The following is a 10208-nucleotide window of genomic DNA, read 5'->3' on the forward strand; positions in this document are numbered from 1 at the left end:
GAGCATAATTTTATACTCACAATATTACAGGCAAAAGCAAAAACACTGTCTTCTTAGAGAACTGTGATATTGTGTAATTAAATATGCAACCAAATGTGTATGCACAATATGTATCTACATGCACAAAGTGTACCACATGCTCTGCTCCACCTCTGCAACTTTGAACTAAATGCAGATGTTTCTCATGGGACAGAAAAGTCCAACTGCTTCCATGGGATAACTTACACATGTTTAAGACAGCAGGAGGAATCTCACCAATAACTATATTATTGTTAAAATACATAGTGGGATGTACATGCAGGAAGGTTGAATAGCCATCTGTCAGAAGCACTTTGACTGTGTATTCATGCATTGCAGGGAGCTGGACTGGATGGCCCTTGTGGTCTCTACCAGTGCTACGATTTTAAGAATCTAAGGCTTTCAAAACATATGCCTAGACACAGGAATTGTCAAAGCATGTGTAGTATCAGAGGGAAAAACATTCCACATAATGTAAGGCCACCACACTAAATACTCTCCCTCGAACGAGTGTACCAAGGACTTTGGAGGCTTGTAGCACCATCAAAAGGAGTTCTCCACATGTCCTTCTGCATCTAAGGTGCTGAAAGTAGCCTCTTATAGTCCAATGCATTCGGAGAGGGATATAATGGAGAAGGTTAACATACAAACACACACACACACACACGATTTCCAGGATCATCCAGAATTGAGCCAGAATTAAAACTGTGACACATGATTGTCATTACACTGAAATATTGTTGTGCTAAGCCAAGTCACTAGATTCCAGGAGGCTGGTCTATGCGGAAGTGGTCTCTCAATTATAGTCCACTGCATCTGAAGGATGATAAGTTGGTGAAAGCTAACATACAAACAAACACACACACATCCATTTTCCAGGATCAAAAGTTGGTCTGGAATTATTGTCATTATGTGGACATATTGTAACACTGAAAAAGACTTTCTGACAATTCCAAAGGGTCAGAATTTTCCCCTGTATGATAAACAACAGCACAGCTCTGCCTTCCTTGTATAAAAATGAGTGCTGACATGTTGCCAGCATGCCAACATGAAACAAACCTGGAGAGTTCAGGAGGAAGGCAGGTGTGACAGACAGCTGCTGGCTGGGAGAGTCGGCTGGGAGACAAGAGAAAAGCAGAAGAGACTAGAGGTGGTTCCCAGCCAGGATCAGATAACAAGAAACACCTGCAGCAGCAGAGAAACAAAGAAGCTGCCTTATAAATGGTCAGATCACTGGTCCATCTAGCTCAGGATTGCCTACAGCAGTGGCTCTCAACCTCTCATAGAATCACAGAGTTGGAAGAGACCGCAAGGGCCATCCAGTCCAACCCCATTCTGCCATGCAGGAAATCTCACTCTAAGCATCCTCCAAAGATCCAGCCTCTGCTTAAAGACCTCTAAGGAAGGAGACTCCACTATAATATCTGAGGATGAAGTGTGTTCCTCTGTCGAACAGCCCTGTCAGGATGTTCCTCATAATGTTGAGCTGGAATCTCTTTCCTGGAGCTTGCATCCATTGCTCTGGGTCCTGTCCTCTGGGGCAGCAGAAAACAAGCTTGCTCCCTCCTCAATATGGCATCCCTTCTAATATTTAAAGAGGGCTATCATATCCCCTCTTAACCTGAATTCTAAAAGATCAAGGAGACCACCGGTTAAGAATCACTGCTGTACATGCACCAGTCCATCCCAGTCTGGTGCTATCCAGATGGCTACAACTTCCCCAGTTCCCAGCCACATTGATACTCCTGGTAGGCAGTAAGTTTGGGGAGGCTAAATCATGCTGATTTACAGTAGGTATATACAGTACTAGATCTGTTCATCCCTACCTGGGAAAGTCAGGAATTGAACCCAGAACCTATTCTATCCAGAATGTGTGGTCTACAACTGAGCTCTGGCCTTCTCAACGTTCACAGAACTTAAAGCTCTCTCCCCAAACTCCTGTATCTTAAGCAGTGTAAGATATATCTTGTTGTTGTTGTGTACCTTCAAGTCATTATGGCAACTCCATCATCCTAGGGTTTTCTTGGCAAGATTTCTTCAGAGGGGTTTGCTTTTGCCTTCCTCTGAGGCTGAGAGAGAGTAACTTGCCTAAAGTCACTCAGTGGGTTTCCATGGCTTAGCTGGGGTTTGAACCCTGATCTCCAGAATTGTAATCCAATGCTCAAACCACTACACACGCTGGCTCTCACAATACATATCATTATGTCTATGTTTCTATTTCTGCTTTCTCCCCAAAACTGGGACTCAAGGCAGCTACCTGGGACTCAGGTCAAACTCCATCAGACCTTCTGTTACAATGTCCAGCAACAGAGGTATACCTGAGGCCCCTTTTTTGGCCCTTCAGGGCCTCTATGGACCACCAAAAATGCCAGAGGACAAGCAGACAGTCTCCCACTGGGAACACGGCTGGAAGACTACATCTGTCTTTGAAAGAGCGGTCTTTGGTATCCGCTGGGGTTTGGCTCCAGGACCCCCCCGGTGGATACCAAAATTGGTGGATGCTCAAATCCCATAAAATGCAATGGTACAGTAAGATGGTGTCCCTTGTATAAAATGGCAAAATCAAGGTGTGCTTTTTGGAATATATATTAAAATGTTTTCAAGCCGTGGATGCGTGGATAAAAAAACAATGCTTCCATGGAGTTGGAAGAGACCCCAAAGGGCCAGGCAGCCCAGCCCCCTTCCTCCCGGCAGGAAGGCACCATTGAAGGCCTCCTTAGGACAGATGGCCACCCAGTTCCTCAGCTTCCTCCAGCAAGACCCCTCTACATACTGATTCCACAGACTAACACAGCTATATCTTTGAAGACAGCTTACTCCTGTTGCTGCAAATTTGAGTCCAAAGCTGGCTGCAGGCCATTAACTCAGGGAAAGGGAGGGAAAAGGCTCTTGCCCTTCTCCTTAGACTCGGGCCAAAGCCAAGGGCTGCAGCTACTGTCCTGCTCCTCCTTCATAACTGTTGCCACCTTGACTGCCCTGAGATGCCCTTGGACACAGGCTTCCCAATGGTCACAGAGGCAACACAGGGCCATCTCCTGGACAGGATCCACTGGATTCTGGGCCGCCGCTGGGTTTAGGCTGAGCTTTGGCTGCCAAGGCATCTGCCATCTCTTGAGTCAGACCATTGGGCCACCTGGCTCTGTGGCATCCCTGTCTGGAGACCAAGAGACGGTTAAGGGGGGATATGTTATGAGGGCCCTGTTTAAATACTTGAAGGGATGTCATCTGGAGGAAGGAGCAAGCTTGTTTTCTGCTGCAAGCTCCAGGAAAAGAGATTTCCGCTCAACATTAGGAGGGACTTCCTGAGAGGAAGGGCTGTCCGAGGGAGGCACAGACTCCTTCCTCGGGGGTTTTGGTGGGGTCTCCTTGCTTGGAGGGCCATCTGTCGATGGGGAGGCTTTGAGAGAGAGAGAGAGTTCCTGCATGGCAGAAGAAGGGGCTTGGACTGGACCAGGGCCCTTCTTGGGTCTCTTCCAACTCTAGGGTTCTCGGAGGAGGAGGAGGAGGAGGAGAGGGAAAGTGGGGTCTTTGAAAGCCAGTGGAAGGGAGGAGGCCCTTTCCTTCCCAATCCTTGCAGCCAGACACAAAGGGAGCCCAGGCCCGGGAGGAGGAGGAGGAGGAGGAGGAGGAGGGCCAGCCGGCCTTTGGCAGCCTCAGGAGGAGCAGCCCCTCACTTCGCCGGAGAGAAGGGAGCGAGGGGCTGCTCCTCCTCCGCGTCCTTCGGGCGGCGACCCACGAGGCCCTTTCCAGCCCGGGAGGGAAAGGAGCTCCGGGGCGTCCGCACTGTAGACAGAACCCGGATTGGTCCCGCTTCCACTCTTGTCTGGCTCAAGGCTGCTATGGAATTCTGGGAGTTGGAGGTTCTGGTGGGGTCCTGAGCTCGGCTCTGGGCCCACAACATACTGCAACTCCCAGAATTCCATAGCAGCCTTGAGCCAGACAAGAGTGGAAAGCGGGGCCGAAGAGGGTCCTTCTTCCTTCAGCGCGGACGCAGCCGCGGTTCCAACCCAAGGAGTGCCCCGGAGAAGACGCCTTCCAAGCGGCCTCTCTCTCTCTCTCCCTCTCGCTCTGCCCAAGGGGCTTAATCTGGAGGCGGCAGGACTCACCGTCAGCTGGCCATGCTGGCTGGCTCTCTCCTTGGTGGCCCAGGGGAGCTGGGCAGGCCTTCTGCTGCCGGAGACCGAGGAGGAGGAGGAGGAGGAGGCAGAGGCTGCAGAAGGGCCCCCTCCTCCTTGCCTGCCTGCCTTCGGCCGCGCCTGCGCACTGGGGCCAGGCCGAGCAAAGGGGGGGCTGCGGCATTGGGGAGGGGGCGCTGGGGGCTGCCTTCAGAGGAACGGAGCCTCAGCCCCGCAGAGCATGGCAGCCCTTGGTGGCTCACTCCTGCTCCCACCCCCACTACTATTAGTACTACTACCAGTAGTAGCACCAGCCAAGCTGCATTCACATTTCAACACTGTATGAGGCGGCAACATTGTTTACATTAGAAGTGTCTACCTTCAGCCTTATCTGAAGGCCACCCAAAACATGTAAATCCCCCCCAAGCAGGCCTTGACCTTTCCATCAAGGCACCACTTCACTGCGCCATTGGATGGGATGGGACTTGGACCTCTGCAGCTTTTGGCATCCAATGGGGGCCCCTGGACCCAGATCCCAGTGGGCAGCAAGGAGCCACCTTCATGGAAGGAAATGGAATGCGTAACTCCGCACATGGGCAAGTTTGAACACAGCAAAATGTGGGGAAGAGGAAGATCTGGGCCTCCAAATCTCAAAGAGCCCTCGCCATTTGAGACCCACTGAAGAAGACAGTTGAATTCAGCACCAAAAATACTAAAGCCTCCAAAAGAAAAAGAAGAAGAAAAGGGAAAGAAGAGAGAGATAGACATACAAAACCCTAAAACAGCTGGCGAATGGGCTCCATCTCCCCTCATGTGCTCAAGTCAACTAACCAGAGCAAGAAACATGAATTAATACATGAAACATTACCTAAAACCTGGATGGATACCAAGGTCCCCCTGCCTTGCTAAAACTGAGGAAGAAACCCATCCGGGGTCTGGACTGGGCTGGCAGTGGATTAGGATTAGGATTTTCCTATATCTCGCCTTTCTCCCAATAGAGCCATCAGGGCTCCTTCGCATTTGACTTTGTTCAGGTCAGGTATCAAAAAAGAAAAAAAGAAAGGGAAAGGGAAAAAACAGTTTTGAAAAGGTGAAATAAAAATATCCACATAGTACTGGCAATGAATGGACGGGGAGCAGGTGTTTAAATGGCGGTTAAATGACGTTTTAATGGCGTTTAAATCCTTGGAAATAAATGTAGAAGCCCTTAATTCTTTCTCTTTGCAACATTCACAAGTCTCCTTGCTGCATTCTGCTGTTAAGTTTCCTTTTTCAACGCAAGGCAGTTGTGTACTGAACCCTGAGTATGTAACAAGTTATATGCTTGGAATAGATCTTGAGTTGCATTTTTGAATCTTTGGAGGGGCCTAAATTAAAAACCAGACACATTTTGAGTTCCATGAACTAACTATGGACTTTTCCACTCGGGGACCTATGTGCTGTCATCCCAAAAATGGTTAAAGTGGTGCCATCCCAGAAAAAAAAGACCATTTTGCTAATGATTATCATACACAAAACACAACAAGGGGTTAAAGGCACATTGCTGAGGGTCAGATTCAAATTTGACTATCAGATGGGTGAGGACAAATCCCCATTGCTTGCTCCAAACAGTCCTTTCCACAAGTGCCTCCCCTCACATGCCGCTAGGAGGGAGGGGAACCGGGGGGGGATCCTCCTTGTCCCAAAATCTATGTGAGAGGGAGGCAGGATGAGGCTTCCTTTGCAAAGTCCGTAAAACCAACACAAAGACACACACACGAGAGAGAGAGAGGGTTATTATTATTATTCTTTATATAGCATTGTAGATTTACACAGCGCCAGAAAGGAGGGATCCATAAGCCTGCCTGATTCCATTGACACTCCCCAATGCCCTCCTTTTCCAGGGCATGTCCTCCACTTCTCTCTTAAACGTCTCCTAAAGTTTAAGTGAAATCTCTTTTCTTGTCATTTGAACCCACCAGTTTGTGTCTTAGGCTGCATCTACAAGGCAGAATCAATGCAGTTTGACCCCGCTTTGGTTCAATACTATGGAGTTCTGGAACGTATAGTTTTATGAGCCATTCAGCCTTTTCTGTCAGACAACTTTGGTGCCACAACAAACTACAATTCCCACAATTCCATAGCACTGAACCATAGTAGTTAAGGTGTCAAACTGGATTATTTCTGCAGTGTGGATGCAGCCCTAGTCTCTGCAGCAGCAGAAAACAAGCTCACTTCTATATATATTTTTAATATAAAAGAGCCCTGGTGGCGCAGTGGTTCAATGCCTGTCCTGCAGCCACTTACTCAAAACCACAAGGTTGTGAGTTCAAGACCAGCAAAGGGGCTCAAGCTTGACTCAGGCTTGCATCCTTCTGAGGTCGCTAAAATGAATACCTGGATTGTTGGGGGCAAATTAGCTTACAGTTGTAAACCGCTTAGACACTGCTTAGGCGGTATGAAGCGGTATATAAATGAAGCTTGTTTGTTTGTTTGTTGTTGTTTTTATTTACTTCTATATGAACAACCTGGATTGGTGTTTCTCTTTAAAATAAATATGGCCTTCAACTTGCTTCTAATACTGTACAACAGGGCTGGAAATGACGCAGTCTTCTTTATATTGCTGGACTGCAACTCCCAGTGTCACAATGGTGTCTAGGGCTGCTGGGACTTGTAGTCTCACATCTGAAGTGTGACGTGATTCCCATCCTCTGCTGTAGATGTTACACATATTTGTTTAAATTGTTGGCAGTGTCTTTGAGTAAAATCATTATGCTTGTATGTATGCTCATTACAGCAAATCAGATTGTGGAAACAACGGCATATTTGTTTTGGCTCGCACTCGGCTCCAAAAGTCTAGTTTCCTTTTGTGCCTCTTGCTTACACTGCCTGCCTTGAATGATAAAATAAATGGTTTGATATGTGTGCGCTTAAACTGAATTTTGCTCATCTCTTTCCCTTGGCAGAGCAAAATGTCTTCATAATCGAAGACATTTCTCGGGACTAACCTAAACCCTTGTAATGGGCTAACTGTCACCTCATGGACCCAAATGCCCCAAAGGCTCCAGATCCTGTCTGATATTGGAAGCTAAGCAGGGTAATTCTTGGATGGGAAACCACTAAGGAATACCAGGTGCTCTCAATAAATGCCATAGGAAGGCCTCTGAGTATTCCTTGCCTCAAAAAACCCATAATGTGGTAGCCATAGGCTGAGAGGGGATTTGAAGGCACATAAACACAGAAGTCTCATCACAGTGGGATCTGCAAGGGATCGGACGAACAGTCATAAAAATGGACGACTGACTGGTGGCCCTTTAGACATAGGAGTTTATCATATGGGAGGAATTTCTCTTAATTTCGAATGAAAAGAAAAGGGGGCCAGAACGCATTCACGTGAATTCGCTAGTTCAGCAAATTTATGTGAATGCAAATTGCGTTTGAACTGACTTCCCATTGCCTGAAAATAGCTTACCATTGCCCAAATTTGCGTGTGGTAGTCTATCACGTAATAACGTTAAACCCCATGATTGCGTTCAGATTGCCATTGGATTATACTTCCAGTTTCCCTTGTCTGATAACGTCCGTACCCTCCAACATTTCACAGCTGAAAACCGGGACACAAATGGCCAAGCAATGTCAGAATGTGGTCAGGATGGCAAAAGGTATTAATGAGGAAGAATATACAAGCTGGGAAGGGCTGTACCTACTATTTGCTTTTACCAGAGCCTACAGAGAAGGGCAAGGAGCTGCCCTCTTCTCTCCTTTTCTTTCCCCACTGAGTTAAAATAGTGCAAACTTTTTCCACTTTTCAGCAACTAAAGTGAGCTGTGGACAAAAGAGGAAAGCAGTGGAAGGACAGAGAAACTGGACATTTTAACAGCCGATGAAAAAGTGGGACAGCGGAGGATTTATTGGGACTATCCCTGTCAAATTAGGACAGATACAGGTGATGCCTTCTATGGGTCCCAACCAACAGAGCCAATGTCAGGGAGGATGGGAGGTACACTTGCAAAACATCTGCATTGCCACAAGTGGTTCACAAGCAATTAATATAGATTAGTAGTTCAAGACTGCAATCTTACACCCTGAGTAATCTTTCTTGAACTCAGTTGGGCTTCCTTCTGAGTAGTCCTTACTAATTTGAGAGGTACCCTCCCAACTTCGTACTAAGGAAGTACCTAAAATGTGCAAACGATGGAGGATGATGGATAATAGAAGCAAAAGCAGCCTCCAGAGGTATCAATTAATGGCTCACCCTTTGTGCTTATATTTTATTAAATATAATTTCACAAAGCTCCACAAAGCTCACAGGGAAGCCTATAATCCCATATAAAACAACAATAAAACCACAGTAGAACGCGTAATCAAAAGCTGACAATTAAAAGCAAACTTCCAAAGCAGCCCCAATTTGACAGCTTCAGGTCATTACCAAATGGACCACTTCTCGAGGTAAATAAACCATTGTCAATTCAAATGGTTATTTCTAGTGTGTCCTACAAATTGGAGGAGCGGGTTTGTCTGAAGTCAGTTTGCAGCAACTAAAGTAAGCTGTGGACAGTGGGTTTGTTTGTAACGAAGGAGGCAATTGTTGTAATGCTGTATTATTGTTAAATATTAATAATAATTGTATTTAATTTTTTTAATAAAAAATCAACTTTGCTTCCCCAAAGCTGCTAAGTTAAATGTTTTACTTTGTTTTAAAATATAAGTTTCGCAATTACTATTCCACATTTGCAAGGAAACAAGTAAATGCAAAGCAAATTCTCCTCAGCATATTCCTTTGAGGAGAATTCCTATGAAGAGGGAGCCAGATTGAAAAGGAGGTCTGGACTTACTGTTTTTTAGGGAAAATATGGAACAGGGTTCCAGTGCCTTTGACAGAAGAAGTGTAGGAGAGGGGATTTCAGCTTAGCAACACCAGAGGAAAAGCAAATTTGTTGCTGGAGGAGGAATACCGCTGCCATAGTCTGGAAGTTCTGGGAAGAAATGTTTAAAGAAACAACGCTTATTACTAATGAGGATTTAAGATGTGGCATCACTGTCCTTGGAGTTTATCAGACAGGAGGAATTTCTCTTAATTTCAAATGAAAAGAAAGGGGGGCCAGAACGCATTGACATGAATTCAGTAGTTCAGCGAATTTACGGGAATTTGAATTGCGTTCGAACTGACTTCCCATTGCCCGAAAATAGCATGCCATTGCCCGAAATTGCGTGTGATCACCTCTCACGCAATAACGTGAAACCCCATGACTGCGTTTGGACTGACTTCCCATTGCCCAAAATTGCGTAGGGTAGTTTATCACGCAATAATGTTAAACCCCATGATTGCGTTCAGATTGCCATTGGATTATACTTCCAGTTTCCCTTGTCTGATAACGTCCTTAGAAGAGACAGTTCAGCCTTTCAGAATAGGTAAAACCTGTAGAAATGCTGGGAAGCCACTGAATTATGGTATTTTATGAAAGGGTAAAGTAGGTTTTGATAACATCCACTGAGAGACCTGGTGGTTTTATTTTATTCCACTTCGACACCCCCACCCCTTTAAAAAGCTCTGGCCTAGCAATTCATCAAGCTCTTTAAAATGTGTTTTGGTCAGAAGACAGTTTAGTCTTCTCTGTAGGAAGCAAAAGAAATGTGGAAAAGGGATAGAAGCGAAACTGCCAACAAGGTTCAGAGCTTCATGCAATGCTTCATCGAGGGGCCTGAGAACATTAGGAGATGTAGCCCTGAGCAAGTGCATGGTAGGCCCATTTTCTGCCAAGACTCTTCATGGGCTGCACAGATACACAAAGCCCAAATACCTGCTCTGCAGCCATTCTCATAATGGCAAGAGGAAGATTCATGCCTCCTCCCTCCTTGAAGGTCTTTAAGTAGAGGCTGGATGGCTATCTGTCAATGGGGATGCATGGCAGAATGGGATTGGGCTGGATGGCCCTTGCAGTCTCTTTCAACTCTGTGAGTCTATGATTCTGTTCCCTATTGCCATTTGAGAGGTACCAGAGGAAAATGGAGGTATTTCCTCTGCAGATCTTCTTCCTCTTTACATTTTGAGAGTGACTGACAAAGAAAACAGGTATTTGGGGAGTACAGGGTTCT

The sequence above is a fragment of the Sceloporus undulatus genome, chromosome 6 (assembly GCF_019175285.1).
Source record: "Sceloporus undulatus isolate JIND9_A2432 ecotype Alabama chromosome 6, SceUnd_v1.1, whole genome shotgun sequence".
Taxonomy (NCBI): domain Eukaryota; kingdom Metazoa; phylum Chordata; class Lepidosauria; order Squamata; family Phrynosomatidae; genus Sceloporus; species Sceloporus undulatus.